Raw genomic sequence first — 19,296 nt, forward strand, 5'->3', positions numbered from 1 at the left:
TAACAGTGTTGCTACTCTTAGCTGTTTGGGTTTTTTGTCCAACTCTGTGGCAATCTCATAATTCTGCCATTGAGACTGGAAATGTTGCCAATTCCCTCTCAAATCTCCCTTCATGTCCAGAGCAATAGGTACTGGAAAATTCTACGCCATAATGACTCACCCAGCTGTTGACGTCCTGTGAAAAATCGCAGACAGGAGCTGTTTTGAACTCCGATGTTTTGCAGATCCAGTGCTGGATTTAATGGGCCGCCGGGAGACATGCTAGGCGGTGAGGGTCCCATAGAATTGTGACAGGAGACAGGGGGGTGGAGGGCCCATCGCAGTGCGATTAAGTCGGGGGCAGGAAAGGCCAAAGACGGACTTCCCGCCCAGTGGCCAATTGAGGCCCTTAAGTGGCCTATTATTAGGCATCTAAGGGCCTCTTTCTGCTGCTGCTGGAATTAAGCTAGCAGCAGGGTGGGGGTGGGTGTTGCTCTGCCATGCAGGGAGGTTACCCACTGAATCAAGGTGAACTCCCTACGGGCTTGGGTGGGGGGGGGGGTGGTGGTGGGGTGGGCGTCTTCCTCCACGGGCAATCTGTGGCCCACGGAGGGTCTCCGGTGGAAAACTACCCACCTCCTGTAACACCAACCCCCTTGCACTCATTGCCCACCACCCATCACTGGAACCTGTAGGACTGGCCCCAGTGACCCTGCCTCACTTACCGCTAGTCTGGGTCTCCAGCGCTGGTCCTGCTCCCAGTTCTCCTGTAGTACTGCCCTGAAAGGGATGGGGACCCCAGCATCGAGCAGTTAATTGCCTGAGCACCGTTGAATCCTGCTGGGGGGGCTCCAAAAGGTCGAGGCGGGCTTCCCACCACCTTTTTGCCCTGGTACTAGGAGCTCCGCTGGCATGACTAAATCCAGCCCCTGCTGTCTGTCTTACAGCTATCAAAATCCTTTCAAACCCCGGCTACTAACTTCTGCCACTGTGGGTTGGAGTTTATGAGGCCTCTGTTGGCGGGGGTCATGGTGGGGGGCCTGGAAACTTCTTCTGGGAGAGGCCCACCACAACCCCCGATGCCGAGAAGACCCTGTGCATTTTCCGGTGACAGCGAGGCCTCAGTGCGGCCAACTGCTGCCAAATTTCAATATGTTAATAAAGGTTAATGCATGCAAATAGAACTTACCTGGTCCCGATGGCCGTCCCACGCCGATATTCTGGTTGCCAGCCCCAAATCGTGCACCTTCATGACTCCGTTCAGAGTTCCGAGGAGTGACACTGGTGGGGACGGGGGAGGAGTGGAAATTTCAGGGCGGGGGTGGGGGGGGAAGTGTTGAAAACCACTCCGATTGGTTGCGGGGATGGTGGGAAGGGGTTTAGGTTCAAACGGAATAGAGTTCGGTGGGGGGGAAGCCACTTTTTTTGCAGTGAATAGGGCAAAAAATCAGCAGATTATTCCTTGGGGGGGGTGGAGGGAGAGGGGATTGGAATTGTTAATAAAATTTTATTTAAATTTAGTTGAGATCAAGTTCTCGATGGGTGCAGTCCTGAGATGATTGTAGATTTCTCTCTTGCTTGAAAGTACAGTTGAAGGCGGTGGGAGACTTCTGCTTCACTGCTGTCTAAAGTAGATGTGGGATTTTACAGCAGGGCACATGCCTTCTGGCTTGCTGGAACACAAGCTGTTAGACGTTGCTTCTCTCTCTGGATTTAGGCTGTCGTTTTTAAGGTAAAGCTGTGTTTTTTCTCACATCCTGGTAGGAAACGTTCTTATCTCTTCCCTATGATGATCGCATAATCGGCCAGGACGTGGCTACTTCACACCTTCTTTGTTTCAGAATAAGACATTCAATTCTGGAATGTTTTAGGATGGGGTGCAATTGACACCTCTTAGCTTTGAAGATTTGTCCTTTTAAATACACAAAGGCCAGTCCCACTTTCTTCGGTGGCCATTTTGGACCATTGTTCACTTTTTAAAATAAAGGCTCATTTTTTAAAAGACAATGTCAGTTTTTCTTAACTCTTCAGAGTTAGTCCATAGTTTGTATCATTGCACTTCCAGTGTGCATGACACCTTGTTAATGAATAAAGATCTAACTTTAACAGTCAACACTATTTTGTGAAAGTGATCACAGACCCAGACTGAACCCTTCAGCACTTCTCTCATACTCCTGGACAACAGTCAAATGATTCAATCCCATGAGAAACAAGTCAGTGTGTTTTATATATATATGTATATATATATATATATCTATATATACATGTATATTTCTCAAGTACAACTTCTATCTTTTATTTACTGAGCAATTCCAATAGCTAAAGGCAAATGTTTCAAAAATGCTTTTGTCTGTTTTTAAAATCTCAAAACTGCAGGCTGCTTCTTAAATTAGATGTCAGGAGATGAGAGGTCTGTTCCAGTTTCTGTACTGTTTCCATTGCAGTATTGTTAGACATAAGACGCCTCACTCAAATGAACCAGACACGCTATCATCTGATCCTAATCAGACCAAACTACACCGAAAATACACAGATCATGGATAATAGTGTGATTTATAAAGAGTGATGCTCCAACAATGCACGATTTACTTGCCCTATTTCCAAGTATATTTAAATCCTCACGTAGTTGATCCCATTCAGCTTTGCACTCTTAAAAACAGATACTGCATCAAACTGGTACCTAAAATGTACAAGAGGCATTAAATTGCTCAGTTTCCTGCAAAGCAACACTCCAAGTATGAAATCAGGTAATATAAACAAGAAATGCAGGAAATACTCAGCTGGTCTGGTAGCATCTGTGGAGAGAGAAACAGAGTTAATGGCTGGAATTTTACGCCGCCCCAGCGGGTCGGATGGTGGCGTGAGGGCGGCGTAAAATTGAGCGGCAGGCTCCAGGAGGCCTAACCGCCCCGATTCCGCCTCTGATCAGGTTTACGGAGGTCCGGCGGGGGGGCGGGGGGTAAGAAGTGGCCCGCCTGCCCAAGGCCAATCAAGACCCTTAAGTGACCACTGAATGGCCAATTAATGGCCCTCACCTGCTTCCACATGGCAAGTGGGGGTGCTGGGGACGTGAAAGGCTGCCCAGCTATAGCTGCCGGCCTTTCCGCAACCCGGGGTGGGGGCCTGGCAATTGGGCACAGGGTGTCCGATTGATGGCCGCCCCCGCCTCCCAACCCAACCCCGGGATCCATGACGCCACCCCCACTCCCCCCAAATGACCGAGCCTCACCAGGGCACGACCGATTCCCCTGGTGAGGACACCCAACCTCAGTACCGGATCCTTGGTATCCTCCTCGGTCGGCTGGGCTGCGGTCCCAGCAGTGGCCACTGCTCCTGGTGGCGCTGCTGAGACTAAGAGCTGCCGGACCACTAATTTGGCCAGCAGCTCACTGAGGTGGGACCTCCTCCCTCAAGTGGGTGGAAGTCCCGCCTCGGGCCAATTAAAGCCTGGGGACCCTGGGGATTCCCAGGCTGGGCAGAAGCAGGCTTGGCACCGACATTTACGTCGGAGTCGGGCTCCCGTCGCCCACTGTAAAATTCCGGCCATTGGTCTATCATGACCTCTCCCCACTAAAAGTCACCATTTTTTCCACTCTCTACCTGAATCTTCTCGTGTGTGTGTGCGAGCAAATATGTAAGTGAATGCGGTTGCGACAATTTCAGGATTAAGCATATTGATCAATAAACAATTGATTTTCTGTTTATTAAAACCTACAAGAAAACCTGTTGCTGTCTGTTTATTTGAAAAAATAAGTCACTAAAGGGTCAAACTCTAATAAAACTTGATGCGGTCAAGTGAGGAGTTGAGCAGGGGGAGCCACCCACATCACACCACGTGGACGTATCAAAGGTCATGGCTTAATTTGACAAAAAATGTTAGAATAGTGATTTTTTAAACATGTTCTAACATTTATGAACATTTTGTGATCACAGTACGTTTTGTTCCTATATTTGCTTCTCTATTTCCCCTTTTATTCAAAATAGTTTTCACATTCACCACTTGGACAGTCAACAGGCAGAACAGATCTCTTGCCCATTATTTAATGCCAATTCATTTTTACTTGCAATTGGACATGAAAATAATGTCAGTTCGATAGAGGATGGATGATCCGCTCTGCCCAGTTTACTACACAAGCAGTGAAAGTGAAAATTTACTCCTATCATTACCTGATGCCACATTTTTTTCTTTAGCTGAAGTGCTTCACAAATGGAAATGGCAGAACAACAATTACTGCCCCATTCCCATTGATGTCTGGATTAAAGAATAAAGAATAAAGAACAGTGGTGCAGCGGTTAGCACCACAGCCTCACAGCTCCACGGACCCAGGTTCAATTCTGGGTACTGCCTGTGTGGAATTTGCAAGTCCAATGCAATAGGAAGAAAGAAGATCTTCAGTTCCAGATAGTGGACACTAAAGAAACTCCCCTCATCTCAGCTGAAACAAGTAAGTCACCACGTACCAGAAGACAATTGCAGTATTTTGCATGACACGAAGCCATTGACTGCTGGACAAATACTAACAGATTACAAAGACATTTTCACAGGTCTTGGATGCCTTCCTGGTGAATATCATCCCGAAGTAGATGAGTGTGTGCACCAAACTCAATATCTTCCAAGGAGAGTTCAGCTGCTCTCAAGTCCAGCCTGAAAGACAAGATAGAGGAGCTTGAAAAGATGAGAGTAATCAAGAAAGTGATAACTCATACAGGCTGGATTAACAGTAAAAAAAAGATCTGGAAAGTTGAGAGTGTTTTTTTAAAGATTTTTTTTGTGTTTAGATCCAAAGGACCTCAATAAAGCTTTGAAGAGATCTCACTATACTATACCAACCATTACAAAGAACAAAGAAAATTACAGCACGGAAACAGGCCCTTTGGCCCTCCAAGCCTGCGCCGATCCAGATCCTCTATCTAAACCTGTCGCCTATTTTCTAAGGGTCTGTATCTCTTTACTTCCTGCCCATTCATGTATCTGTCTAGATACATCTTAAAAGACGCTATCGTGCCCGCGTCTACCACCTCCGCTGGCAATGCGTTCCATGCACCCACAACCCTCTGCGTAAAGAACTTTCCACGCATATCCCCCCTAAACTTTTCCCCTTTCACTTTGAACTCGTGTCCCCTAGTAATTGAATCCCCCACTCTGGGAAAAAGCTTCTTGCTATCCACCCTGTCTGTACCTCTCATGATTTTGTACACCTCAATCAGGTCCCCCCTCAACCTCCGTCTTTCTAATGAAAATAATCCTAATCTACTCAACCTCTCTTCATAGCTAGCGCCCTCCATACCAGGCAACATCCTGGTGAACCTCCTCAGCACCCTCTCCAAAGCATCCACATCCTTTTGGTAATGTGACGACCAGAACTGCATCATTGAAGAGATTTTGCCTCAATTTGCCAAGGTAAAGGTCTTTACTATCCGAGATGCCAAGGACGGCTACTGGCAAGTTTTTCTTTTATTCATTCATAGGAAGTGGGCATCGCTGGCCAGGCCAGCATTTATTGCCCATCCCTAATTGCCCTTGAGAAGATGGTGGTGAGCTGCCTTCTTGAACCGCTGCAGTCCATGTGGGATAGGTACACCCACAGTGCTGTTAGGAAGGGAGTTCCAGGATTTTGACCCAACAACAAGGAACGGCGATATAGTTCCAAGTCAGGATGGCGTGTGACTTGGAGGGGAACTTGCGGGTGGTGGTGTTCCCATGCATTTGCTGCCCTTGTCCTTCTAGTTGGTAGAGGTCGCGGGTTTGGAAGGTGCTGTCTAAGGAGCCTTGGTGCGTTGCTGCAGTGCATCTTGTAGATGGTACACACTGCTGCCACTGTGTGTCGGTGGTGGAGGGAGTGAATGTTTATAGATGGGGTGCCAATCAAGCGGGCTGCTTTATCCTGGATGGTGTCGAGCTTCTTGAGTGTTGTTGGAGCTGCACCCATCCAGGCAAGTGCAGAGTATTCCGTCACACTCCTGACTTGTGCCTTGTAGATGGTGGACAGGCTTTGGGGAGTCAGGAGGTGAGTTACTCACCTCAGGATTCCTAGCCTCTGACCTGCTCTTGTAGCCACGGTATTTATATGGCTACTCCAGTTCAGTTTCTGGTCAATGGTAGCCCATAGGATGTTGATAGTAGGGGATTCAGCAATGGTAATGCCATTGAATGTCAAGGGGAGATGGGTTGATTCTCTCTTGTTGGAGATGAACATTGCCTGGCACTTGTGTGGCGCGAATGTTACTTGCTACTTATCAGCCCAAGCCTGGATAATGTCCAAGTCTTGCTGCATTTCTACACGGACTGCTTCAGTATCTGAGGAGTCACGAATGGTGCTGAACATTGTGCAATCATCAGCGAACATCCCCACTTCTGACCTTATGATGGAAGGAATGTCATTGATGAAGCAGCTGAAGATGGTTGGGCCCAGGACACTACCCTGAGGAACTCCTGCAGTGATGTCCTGGAGCTGAGATGATTGACATCCAACAACCACAACCATCTTGCTTTGCGCTAGGTATGACTCCAACCAGCTGAGGGTTTTCCCCCGATTCCCATTGGCCTGAGTTTTGCTAGGGCTCTCTGATGCCATACTCGGTCAAATGCTGCCTCGATGTCAAGGGCATTGACTTTCATCTCACCTCTTGAGTTCAGCTCTTTTGTCCATGTTAGAACCAAGGCTGTAATGAGGTCAGGAGCTGAGTGGCCCTGGCGGAACCCAAACTGAGCGTCACTGAGCAGGTTATTGCTAAGCAAGTGCCGCTTGATGGCACTGTTGATGACACCTTCCATTACTTTACTGATGATTGAGAGTAGGCTGATGGGGCGGTAATTGGCCAGGTTGGACTTGTCCTGCTTTTTGTGTACAGGACATACCTGGGCAATTTTCCACGTTGTCGGGTAGATGCCAGTGTTGTAGCTGTACTGGAACAGTTTGGCTAGGGGCGCGGCAAGTTCTGGAGCACAGGTCTTCAGTACTATTGCCGGAATATTGTCAGGGCCCATAGCCTTTGCAGTATCCAGTGCCTTCAGTCGTTTCTTGATATCACGCAGAGTGAATCGAATTAGCTGAAGTCTGGCATCTGTGATGCTGGGGACATCAGGAGGAGGCCGAGATGGATCATCAACTTGGCACTTCTGGCTGAAGATTGTTGCAAATGCTTCAGCCTTATTTTTTGCACTGATGGGGATATTTGTGGAGCCACCTCCTCCAGTTAGTTGTTTAATTGTCCACCACCATTCACGACTGGATGTGGCTGGACTGCAGAGCTTAGATCTGATCCGTTGGTTATGGGATCGCTTAGCTCTGTCTATCGCATCCTCCTTACGCAGTTTGGCATGCAGATAGTCCTGTGTTGTAGCTTCACCAGGTTGACACCTCATTTTGAGGTATGCCTGGTGCTGCTCCTGGCATGCTCTCCTACACTCTTCATTGAACCAGGGTTGGTCACCTGGCTTGATGATAATGGTAGAGTGGGGGATATGCTGGGCCATGAGGTTACAGATTGTGGTTGAGTACAATTCTGCTGCTGCTGATGGCCCACAGTGCCTCATGGATGCCCAGATTTGCAGTGCTAGATCTGTTCGAAATCTATCCCATTTAGCACGGTGGTAGTGCCACGCAACACGAAGGAGGGTATCGTCAATGTGAAGGCGGGACATCGTCTCCACAATGACTGTGCTGTTGTCACTCCTACCAATACTGTCATGGACAGATGCATCTGCGGCAAGCAGATTGGTGAGGACGAGGTCAAGTATGTTTTCCCCTCTTGTTGGTTCCCTCACCACCTGCCGCATACCCAGTCTAGCAGATATGTCTTTTAGGACTCAGCCAGCTCGTCAGTAGTGGTGCTACCAAGCTACTCTTGGTGATGGACATTGAAGTCCCCCACCCAGAGTACAATCTGTGCCCTTGCCACCCTCAGTGCTTCCTCCAAGTGCTGTTCAACATGGAGGAGTACTGACTCATAGCTGAGGGAGGGCGGTAGGTGGTAATCAGCAGGAGGTTTCCTTGTCCATGTTTGACCTGATGCCATGAGACTTCATGGGGTCCAGAGTTGATGTTGAGGACTCCCAGGGCAACTCCCTCCCTACTGTATATCACTGTGCTGCCACCTCTACTGGGTCTGTCCTGCCGGTGGGACAGGGCATACCCGGGGATGGTGATGGCAGATTCTGGGACATTGTTTGTCAGGTATGATTCTGTGAGTATGACTATGTCAGGCTGTTGCTTGACTAGTCTGTGGGACAGCTCTCCCAACTTTGGCACAAGCCCCCAGATGTTAGTAAGGAGGACTTTGCAGGGTCGACAGGGCTTGGTTCGCCGTTGTCATTGCCAGTGCCTAGGTAGATGCCGGGTGGTCCACCCGGCTTCATTCCTTTTTATTGACTTCGTAGCAGTTAGATACAACTGAGTGGCTTGCTAGGCCATTTCAGAGGACATGCAAGAGTCAACCACATTGCTGTGGGTCTGGAGTCACATGTAGACCAGACCAGGTAAGGACAGCAGATTTCCTTCCCTAAAGGACATTAGTGAACCAGATGGATTTTAACAACAATCGACAATGGTTTCATGGTCATCATTAGACTAGTTTTTTTTAAATTCCAGTTTAATTAATTGAATTCAAATTCCACCTTCTGCTGTGGTGGGATTTGAACCCATGTCCCCAGAGAAATACCCTGGGTCTGTGGGTTACTAGTCCAGTGACAATACCACTATGCCACCGCCTCCCTCACCTGAGGTTGGATGAAAGCAGTAGCTTTCTGACTACGTTCTTGATACTATTTCTGAGGTACAGATGGTTGTGCATGACATTTGGCAGTTCTACTGCTCCAGAAGAGTACCAATACAGACAGCGTGAGATAGTCAATGATCTACCAGGAGTGGAAGTGATCGTGGATGATCTTCTTGACTACGGATGCGGAGCCACGATGGAAGACGCCAACGCAGATCATGATCAGGATCTAGAGAGACTGAAAGTGAGAGCTCGCCAGATGAATCTGAAGCTGAACAAGAAAAAGTTGTAGCTGAAGGTGACTGAACTCAAATACATAGGTCTTGTACTGACAGCTAAAGCACTTCACCCTGCTCCTTTTAAGGTGTGAGCTGTAGCAGAGATGCAGAAACCAACAAATGTGAGCACAGTTCGATGATTTGTTGGATTTGTGAACTACCTAGCCAAGTTTTCGCCTAATCTGCCACCAGAGTGTGAACCTCTATGCAAGATCACTGCAAAGGATTTTCAGTGGTATCGGGACACAGAACAGGAAGCAACTTTCACTAGCATCAAACAATTAATGATGACAATGCCAGTGCTGAGGTACTATGATGTCAATGAGTAAGGCAGTGTGATGCCAGTGAAACAGGACTTGGAGCCACCCTCATGCAGTAAGGACAACCACAGAGCTTTAACGCAAACTGAAAGACACTATTGCACAGATTGAGAAAAAGTTTCTGGCTATTGTCTTTACTAGTGAGCATCTCAACCAGTACCTGTTTGGGGAAGAGAAAGTGATGGTAGAGTCTGACCACAAGCCACTTCAAAGCATCTTTTTCAAACTGCTTCAATCTGCTCCAAAGCGTTTACAAAGGATGTTACTTCATTTGCAGAGATATCACTTGGAAGTGAAGTACAAGCAATGAAGCAGATGTACATGCTATCGAGAGCTGTGCTCCCTTTGAAAGAAGTTGACGATGCTGGTACAGATTGCAAAATCTTCCAGATTCAACAAGAAGCAACAGCATGCTCTGGACGTCATCAACCCAGCAGAGACATTGAATCTGACAGACAAGCGTCTTGCTCAGATCAAGCAAACTACGGGATGAAATGCAACTCTTCAAGTGCTACAGGAAGTTGCAATGAAAGGATGGCCCGAAACAATCAAGGACCACCTGTTGCTGTAAGAGAGTATCGAGCATACAGAGATAAAGTGACTGCCCAAGATAGAATCTTGTACAAAGAGCCTCATTATCCCTAAAGAGATGAGAATAGAGATGCACGTCCACGCAGCCATCAAGGAATTGAGTCTAGTCTGAGGAAGGCAAGAGAAATGTTCTACTGGCCAAACATGAGCAAATGGATTAAGGACCACATCAGCCAGTGCAGTGCTTGCAATGAACATCAAGCTAAGTAAGCTAAAGAACCCCTCATGACTCATGGTATCTGAGACAGACCATGGATGAAGCTTGGAGCAGACTTCTTCACTCTCACTGGAACTGATTATCTCGTCACTGTCCACTACTATTCAGACTACTGGGAGTTAGACCAGCTGACGTCAACGACTAATAGTAAGATTGTAGAACACGTGAAAGCACACTTCAGTCGTCATGGCATTCCCAACATTGTGATAAGTAACAATGGCCCTTAGTTCATGAGTGAATAATTCTGACTCTTCATGAACGATTGGAAAATTAGCACTATACATCATCTCCACACTAACCCTAGTCAAATGGAAAGGCTGAGGTAGTGGTGAAAATTCCCAAAAAGATAATAAAGAAATCTACTAGATCCAGCACAGATGTGTATAAGGCAATCTTAGAGTGGAGAAACACACCTACTGAAGGCATGGAAGTAGTCCAGTCCAGAAAATAATGTCACACTGCACCCAGATGACTCTGTCAACAGCTAAGTAACTACTGAAGCCAGAAGTCGTAATAGATGTGAGGGACAAGATCATAGTGAAACAACAGAAAGTCAAATGTCACTTTGATAAAGTTGCCAAATCATTGCCAAAGCTGAGAGTTGGAGAACCAGTTAGAGTGCAAACATTCAATGTGTTAGGGAGATATCACACGTGTGTTAAATAACCAACAGGTTTATTTATAAGACTTGAACTATAAAGGTCCTTACGGAATTTCAATACAATCAGAGCAGCCAGTCTTCTGTGGAGGCTTCTAGCAGTCTCTTAGTTTTACTTCTGCTCTGCAGCTCCACCCGGAGGCTTAAGCAATCAAACACAGTGAACACAGATAGTGGACAGACTGATACGATCAAACCCTGATCAATCAAACACTACACAATGCAGTCAAGAAAAATGAGCACTTGGTAATTTGGGACTTACATGAAGAAGTTGTGACCTTGATCATACTAGGTGAAGGTGAACGACCAGATCTATCATCACAACCACAGACATTTATGCTCAACCGGAGAAGCAGCTCCTTCATTGCAAATGGCTGATGAGACAGATCTGAATTCACCAACTGAGCAAGGAACTGAACGATCATCAGTCCCAGAGGTCAACCGTACTCCAACTGGTGCAACAGATGAGCAGCAAAAATCACTATAACAGAAACGTTCACCTCAGCAACAGCATTCGCCGGAGAAGGAACATCAACAGCATCACCTAAGGAACCAGCAGACATCAGATAAACAGCAAACAGCAACTCGCATGAGTTGCATAATGCAACCTGAGTGCTTTAAAGATTATGTGTGAAATGCCCGTGTTGGGACAGAGAAATTTGAAACGATAAGAAAGAACAGAATTTTTATGAAAAGGGGGATGTTTGGATAACTACTTTTGTACACATTGGCTTTCCATACACATGTGAACTCTGATGTCATGATATGTAAATAAAGGCTTTTGGTAGTAGCCATTTTATACACCACAATGAACCCATTGCTTTGATTCAACTCTTTTACCCCAGTGTAAACCCAACGCCACGTTAAGCTGATTCACAAAGTGCCAGGGTTGGGGCTGTTGGGTGGGGGATGGGGTTCTGTCAGACTTCCTAACCCTTTGTAAACCTACCTCACCTTAATTTAAATTTTAAAGAACAAAAAATGTCCCTTTCCTGTTCTGTAAATATGTAAATTTCTAACTGATGAAAGAGAGCACTGCACACGATTGTATCCATGCATGATTGCTATTTACCCCAGAATTGTGCCTGACTACTCCCTCCAGTGCTTACCCCACCAACATTTGTAGAGTCAATGGGAGGACACCTCATTAGCTTTGGGGAAGATGGGCACATGTGCCACTTTGGAAACATCTCAGGAGCCCACAGAAATACTGTCTTTGTTCCCCTTAGAGCTGGCCCCTGCTCATTGTTGGCTATGTAGCAAATGGATGAAAGTTGCATCCTTTACAAGTTAATGGGTAAACTCTTGGAAATAGTATTGATACAGTGTCACCAAGTCTCTGTCACTTCCCTGAGGAGTTTCTCTGGAGTTACAGTGGGAGATCGGTAAAATTGTCATAGCAATTTTAGGGCCAGGTCTTTTACAACTATTCCAAATTATAGCTGAAAACTTCCATTAGATTTGAAGGGATGGATGGCCTGTTCTCCTTTCATGTTTTCTTCTTATCATCATGCTCAAAGTTACTTCAATCTTAAATCTAACTTCAATTTGATGATAACAAAGCAGTAATGAGAGTTAGCCATTGATATTAATTCCCTCTGAGAAGGATATTTCAAATATTTGCAAGGGAAGCCTTCTCCACACCCATTTGAATAAATATCTGAGAAAACTAATACTCGGTTATTACTAAACAAAATACTTCCTTTCATTATATTTAGCCATTGTTTACACAGATTACCATATTGTCTACTGCATAATTGGATTTATAAAATGAAGCTTTCTGTTGTTTACTCCTGATTCACAGCAAGATAGTTCCAAGCACTCAGAAGACTGCATTTGTATAACGAATCACAGAGAATACTTGTAGGCTGCATATCTAAATCCATGGCAATAACTAAGCTGCTAAGATACCTATACTGATTTCATGCCATTCAAGCATTCTGCACTGAAATTGATTGGAAAGATATCTGACCCTAAAAATGTGAAAATGCGAAATGATAATCTACTGGATTAGTTGGGAATTGATCATCTATAATTGAGAATGTATTTTTATGATGTATCAAAAATGAGTATTGCTGTGATTTTGATAGTAATTCATTGATTTCAATAATCAGTCGATATTTTGGCTATTCTTGCAAAAAGAATAGGAATTCTGTCTGTAATATAGTTTTATCAACAAAAAGGAAAGAACTAAGTTCTGTTGAAATTAGATGCTGAGAAAGAAAGGGAATGACAGAAATGTAGAAAGGAAGAAGAAAGGGAGCAATAAAAGCAAAATACTGCGGATGCTGGAAATCTGAAACAAAAACAAGAAATGCTGGATTCACTCAGCAGGTCTGGCAGCATCTGTGGAAAGAGAAGCAGAGTTAACGTTTCGGGTCAGTGACCCTTCTTCGGAACTGACAAATATTAGAAAAGTCACAGATTATAAGCAAGTGAGGTGGGGGTGGGGCAAGAGATAACAAAGGAGAAGGTGCAGATTGGACCAGGCCACATAGCTGACCAAAAGGTCACGGAGCAAAGGCAAACAATATGTTAATGGTGTGTTGAAAGACAAAGCATTAGTACAGATTAGGTGTGAATACACTGAATATTGAACAGCAGCAAGTGCAAACCTGAAAAAAAAACCTGAAAAAAACAGTGGGTAAGCAAACTGAACAAACTAAGATGAAATGAAATAAATGCAAAAAAAGATTGTAAAAAATGTAAAAAAGAATGTAAAAAAAAAGGAAGAAAAAATAACTAAAAATGAAAGTAAAATGGGGGGCTGTCATGCTCTGAAATTATTGAACTCAATGTTCAGTCCGGCAGGCTGTAGTGTGCCTAATCGGTAGATGAGATGCTGTTCCTCGAGCTTGCGTTGATGTTCACTGGAACACTGCAGCAATCCCAGGACAGAGATGTGAGCATGAGAGCAGGGGGGAGTGTTGAAATGGCAAGCAACCGGAAGCTCAGGGTCCTGCTTGCGGACTGAGCGGAGATGTTCCGCAAAGCGGTCACCCAGTCTGCGCTTGGTCTCCCCAATGTAGAGGAGACCACACTGTGAGCAGCGAATACAGTATACTACATTGAAAGAAGTACAAGTAAATCGCTGCTTCACCTGAAAGGAGTGTTTGGGGCCTGGGATAGTGAGGAGAGAGGAGGTAAATGGGCAGGTATTACACCTCCTGCGATTGCAGGGGAAGGTGCCCTGGGACGGGGACGAGGTGGTGGGGGTAATGGAGGAGTGGACCAGGGTGTCGCGGAGGGAACGATCCCTTCGGAATGCTGACAGGGGAAGGGAAGGGAAGATGCGACTGGTAGCGGCATCACGCTGGAGGTGGCAAAAATGGCGGAGGATGATCCTTTGGATATGGAGGCTGTTGGGATGAAAAGTGAGGACAAGGGGAACCCTGTCACGGTTCTGGGAGGGAGGGGAAGGGGTGAGGGTAGAGGTGCGGGGAATGGGTCGGACACGGTTGAGGGCCCTGTCAACCACAGTGGGGGGAAATCCTCGGTTGAGGAAAAAGGAGGTCATATCAGAAGCACCGTCATAGAAGGTAGAAAGGGAGCAACATGAACTCAACAAACAGGAAAAATTGTGCCAGCATGAAGTTGCAGAAAAGGAGCGTGATGAACTGATAGAGAAAAGTTTATCAGCAGCGAACTCATAAGTTTAAGTCTATTTTTGTTCCAAGTTTTAAAGGAGGTGATATTGGATTTTATATGGGTATTTAAGTTGTTAGCTTGTCACCATAGATAAACAAAGATATAGGGGGAGAAGTTCTTTGACATAGCGATTCCCCGGGGAGTGCCGCAGATCACTACCTGCGTGCTCACACGGCGTTCTTCATTGATATCATTGAGGAGTGTTGTGTAGGTGTAGTGGCTTTTAGTGCTGCCTGCCCCAGTGAATCATGGAACAGAATAGAATTATGGAATGGTAACAAACAGAAGTTGGTCATTCAGCCTGTTGTGTCATGCTGGCTCTGTGCAAGAGCAACTCAATTGGTACTCCTTTCCAGCCCTTTCCCCATGGCCCTGTAAAGTTTTTCTCTTCAGGTGCTATCCAATTCCCTTTTGAAAGCCATGATTGTATCTGCCTCCACTGCCAGTGCTTTTCAGATCCTAACCACTTGCTGTGTAAAACATTTTTTCCTCATATTGCCATTGTTTTTTTTTACCATTCACATCATGTCGGTGTCCTCTGGTTCTCGACCCTTCCGCCAATGGGAACAGTTTCTCTCTACCTATTCTGTCTAGACCCCTCATGAGTTTGAACACCTCTATCAAATCTCCTCTTAACCTTCGCTTCTCTGAGGAGAATAATCACAGCTTCTTCAATCTGTCCACATAACTGAAATCCCTCATCCCTGGAACCATTCTCGTAAATGTTTTCTGCACCCGCTACAAAGCCTTCACATACTTCCTAAAGTGTGCTGCCCAGAGTACTCTCCAGTTGAGGCCAAACCAGTGTTTTATAAAGCTTTAACTTCCTTGCTTTTGTACTCTGTGCCTCTATTTATACAGCCCAGGATCCCATATGTCTTTTTAACCACTTTCTCAACCTGCCCTACCATCTTCTATGATTTGTGCACATATACCACCAGGTCTATCTGTTTCTGCGCCCCTGTTAGAATTGCGCCCTTTATTTTCTATTGCCTCTCCTTGTTCTTCCTACCAAAATGTATCACTTCACACTTCTGTGTATTAAATTTCATCTGCCATGTGTCTGCCCATTCCAGCAGCTTGTCTATGTCCTCTTGAATTCTATCACTATCGTCCTCACAGTTTACAATACTTCCAAGGTTTGCGTAATCTGCAAATTTTGAAATTGTGCCCTGCACACCCAAGTCTAGATCAATAATGTATATCAAGAAAAGCAGTGGTCCTAGTACCTTGGGCACTCCACTGTATACCTACCTCCAGTCCAAAAACAATCATTCACCACTAATCCCTGTTTCCTGTCACTCTACTAATTTCATATCCATGCTACCACTGTCCCTTTTATTTAATTAGCTTCAACTTTGCTGGCAAGTCTGTTACGTGGCACTTTAGTAAATGTCTGTTGGAAGTTCATGCACATTACATCAATCCTCTCTGTTACCTCTTTAAAAAGTCAATTAAGTTAAGTACTCAACCAGCCTGTGCTTGCAAATCACAAAACATAATGTCCAACATGAGATGTGATTGGACAGCACTTGCTGAACAATCCCAAGTGTGCTACAAATTATACTAACAGCAACCTTATGATTATCAGTTTGGCTTGCAATATGGCTCACTTATGCTTGCTAGAAGTTACATATATTCATACACAGGGATGCCTCTGCAGACAAAAGGAACATATCCAGGCTTTTTCCCTTTTTTTGAAATAAACAAAAGCGTGAGGGACAATATTTCCCTGGGGCATTCTCCATGGCAACACCTCGACCCATCAGAGTCAACTTGCCAACCAATCAGCACCCTTTTCTCATGCAATATAAATTGTTGCTCCCTTTGAAATTTGGCATCCTTGCATCTGGCCTGATGAATGCAAAATGAAAAGCTTTGACTGCATGTCTCTTTTGTCAGTAATACTCAAGTTCTGTACTACTAAACGACTATCAATTTAGTTAAACATGATTTGCCTTTAGCAAATCCCTGCTGGGTTTCCTTTATTAATCAACATTTTTCCAAGTGACTGTAAATTTTGTCCCAAATTATCGTTTCTGAAAACTTTCCCACCACAGAAGTTAAATTGACTGACCTGTAGTTGCTGCATTTACCCTTACACCTTTTTTGAACAAGGGGGTAACATCTGCAATTCTCTAGTCCTGTGGCACCACCCCTGTATTTATGAAGGATTGGAAAGTCAAGACCAGTGCCTCTGTAATTTTGAGGTAGGTCTGTGTAAAGCAGCACTACGCGAATAGATTTTTCCCCCATACACTTCGTAACAACATTGAGCAATAAATTGATCATGTTGACCCAGCACCAGTAGGATGCTAGGATGCAACGAATGGAGTGTTAAGGATCAGTACTTGGGCCTCAGCTATTTATAATCTACATCAAGGACCTTATGTAATATATCCAACTTTGCTGACAATACAAAGCTAGGTGGGAAAGTAAGCTGTGAGGAGGATAGAAAGAAGCTGCAAAAGGAGATAGACCAGTTAATTGATTGGATAAGAAGGTGGCAGATGGAATACACTTTGGTAGGAAAATGGAAAAGCAGAATATTTTTTAAAGGTGAGAGATTAGTAAATGTTGAAATTCAGAGGGATTTGGGTGTCCTTAATCACGAATCACTGAAAGTTAGCTTATGGGTAAAGCAAGCAATTAGGAAAGTGAATGATATATTGGTCTTTATTGCAAGGTGGTTGGAATGTAAGAGTAAGGAAGTCTTGCTACAATTATATGTAGGTGAGACCACACCAGGAGTACTGTCTGCAGTTTTGCTCTTCTTACCTAAGGAAGGATATACTTGCCTTAGAGGGAGTACAACAAAGGTTCACTAGACTGGTTCCTGAGATGAGGGATTGGCCTATGAAGAGCAATGAGTAGAATGGGCCTATATCTCTGAAATTTAGAAAAATGACAGGTGATCTCATTGAAACATATAAAATTCTTAGAGGGCTTGACAGGGTAGATACAGAAAGGCTGTTTCCTCTGGCTGGACAGTCTGGAAACAGGGATCACGGTCTCAGGATAAAGGGTCGGCCATTTAGGACTGAGATGAGGAGAAATGTGTTCACTCAGAGAGTTGTGAATCTTGGGAATTCTCTACCCCAGAGAGCTGTGGATGCTCAGATGATGAGTATATTCAAGACTGAGATTGATAGAGTTTTGGACATTAAGGGAGAAAAGGGATATGGGAATATGGTTGATGTAAACGTTCAGTCATGATCTTAGTAAATGGCAGAGCAGGTTTGATAGGTCATATGGTTTATTCCTGCTCCTATTTCTTATGGTCCAGTCAAGCTGGGAGCACCTCGAACCAGGCCGCAGTCACAGGTAAGGGACCTGCAGCTGTTAGTGGGAGCATAGGGAGTGGGGAGAGAACTGATCCTGGGGTGTGGGGGTCCGATCCCCAAGCAGCAGTGGGGTTTTTGCTTTGTGGGGCTTTGATGGGGTGGAGGTGTCCAATCACAGGGAAGCAGGTAAGCTTGGCAGGCTGGGGAAAGTTGTCTGCACTTCCTCGCCCACATGCAGTGCTGTAAGTGCACTCACTTTTGCCCCAAAGCTGTTCTAGCCTCACTGTCAGCTTCCCCATGGCCTGGGAAATCCAGCCAATCAAGGTTAAACTGTAAGAGAAGTTAAATGTGAGACTCCCAACCTCATTATAATATTTCCATGGCCAACCCGCCTCCTGGGAGCAAGCTGACTGCTTGCTGCTTATCCTGCCTTCATTAAAGCAGAAAATAGGCAGGTTGGAGTGTGTTTGAGATTATTTTAATTTTTACATCTTATCTGAACACAATCCACTCTTTTGGGGGGTTAACATTACTCCCACAGTCTACAAATCCTACAATCTATGATGACTTTTCTTAGAGTACAGAAGCTCCATTTGTTTGTAACATGAACTTCAGCTTTAAAAAACAGATAGATGTTATGCTAGGTTGTCAGGGAAAAGACCCATTTATCCCATCAGGCTCAATTCAAAATCAGACCCCCTAAAAGTATAAGGCAAGATTCTGTAGTACAACCAGTTCAATATTCCCTCAGTGCTCTTCTAAAGTTGGTGATACATGATTCATGCCAGTAGGCTCTTTGTATGTGAACCAAGAATGTAAGTGTTGCAGGCTACCTGACCATGGGAATGGAGGGATTCTAAGATCAAACTCTAACCTCTGATTGCCAGATATTCAACAAACACCTGAGCTCACACTTGATTCTGATCTAAAGATAAGCTCAGGTGTGAATACCCTTCAGTCCTTTAGATCTCATCTTTCTAGATTACCAACCCAACTGTTTTCCCATTACAGCTGTCTCTTACTAATCCAGTATCCTCATCCTAGCAACCCTCTGTGTAAAGTAATACTTTTGGAAATATTCCCCAAATTTGCCATTCCAACTCTGAAACGTTGTCTTTTTGTCATATAACTAAAAGTATTGTTTCGGGTATGTCTCTATGATATCATCCTGCGGCATTTCTTTGAAGCGGAAGATCCCTACCTTTATTGTAGATCTTCCTTTTGACATCCAGGAATCAGCCTCATTGTTCCACTGCGAACTGGCTCGATGGTCTGGATGGCTCCTTACATCATACCTACCAGAGCAGTACGTTCAGTACTCCAGACATGACTTGATTATACTTGATTGACTCTGTACAATGTCAACATAACATCTGTTAATTTAAAATAAACTGATTTGTCAAAATTTTCAGCATGCTGTGTTTGTTTATTGTCTTGCTAATATCGCCTTCTTTGGCTCAAGTCTATTTTTGCCTGAATATTCCTCTGTGAAGCAACTTGGAATCTTTTTCTAGATGAGGAGATGCTACATAAATGTGTGTTGTTGTTGTGCAATGAGCTTACAAGTACCTCTTAGACTCTTTCAGCTTCCAACTTGTCATGG

This window comes from Heterodontus francisci, chromosome 8 (genome assembly GCF_036365525.1).
Source record: "Heterodontus francisci isolate sHetFra1 chromosome 8, sHetFra1.hap1, whole genome shotgun sequence".
NCBI lineage: Eukaryota > Metazoa > Chordata > Chondrichthyes > Heterodontiformes > Heterodontidae > Heterodontus > Heterodontus francisci.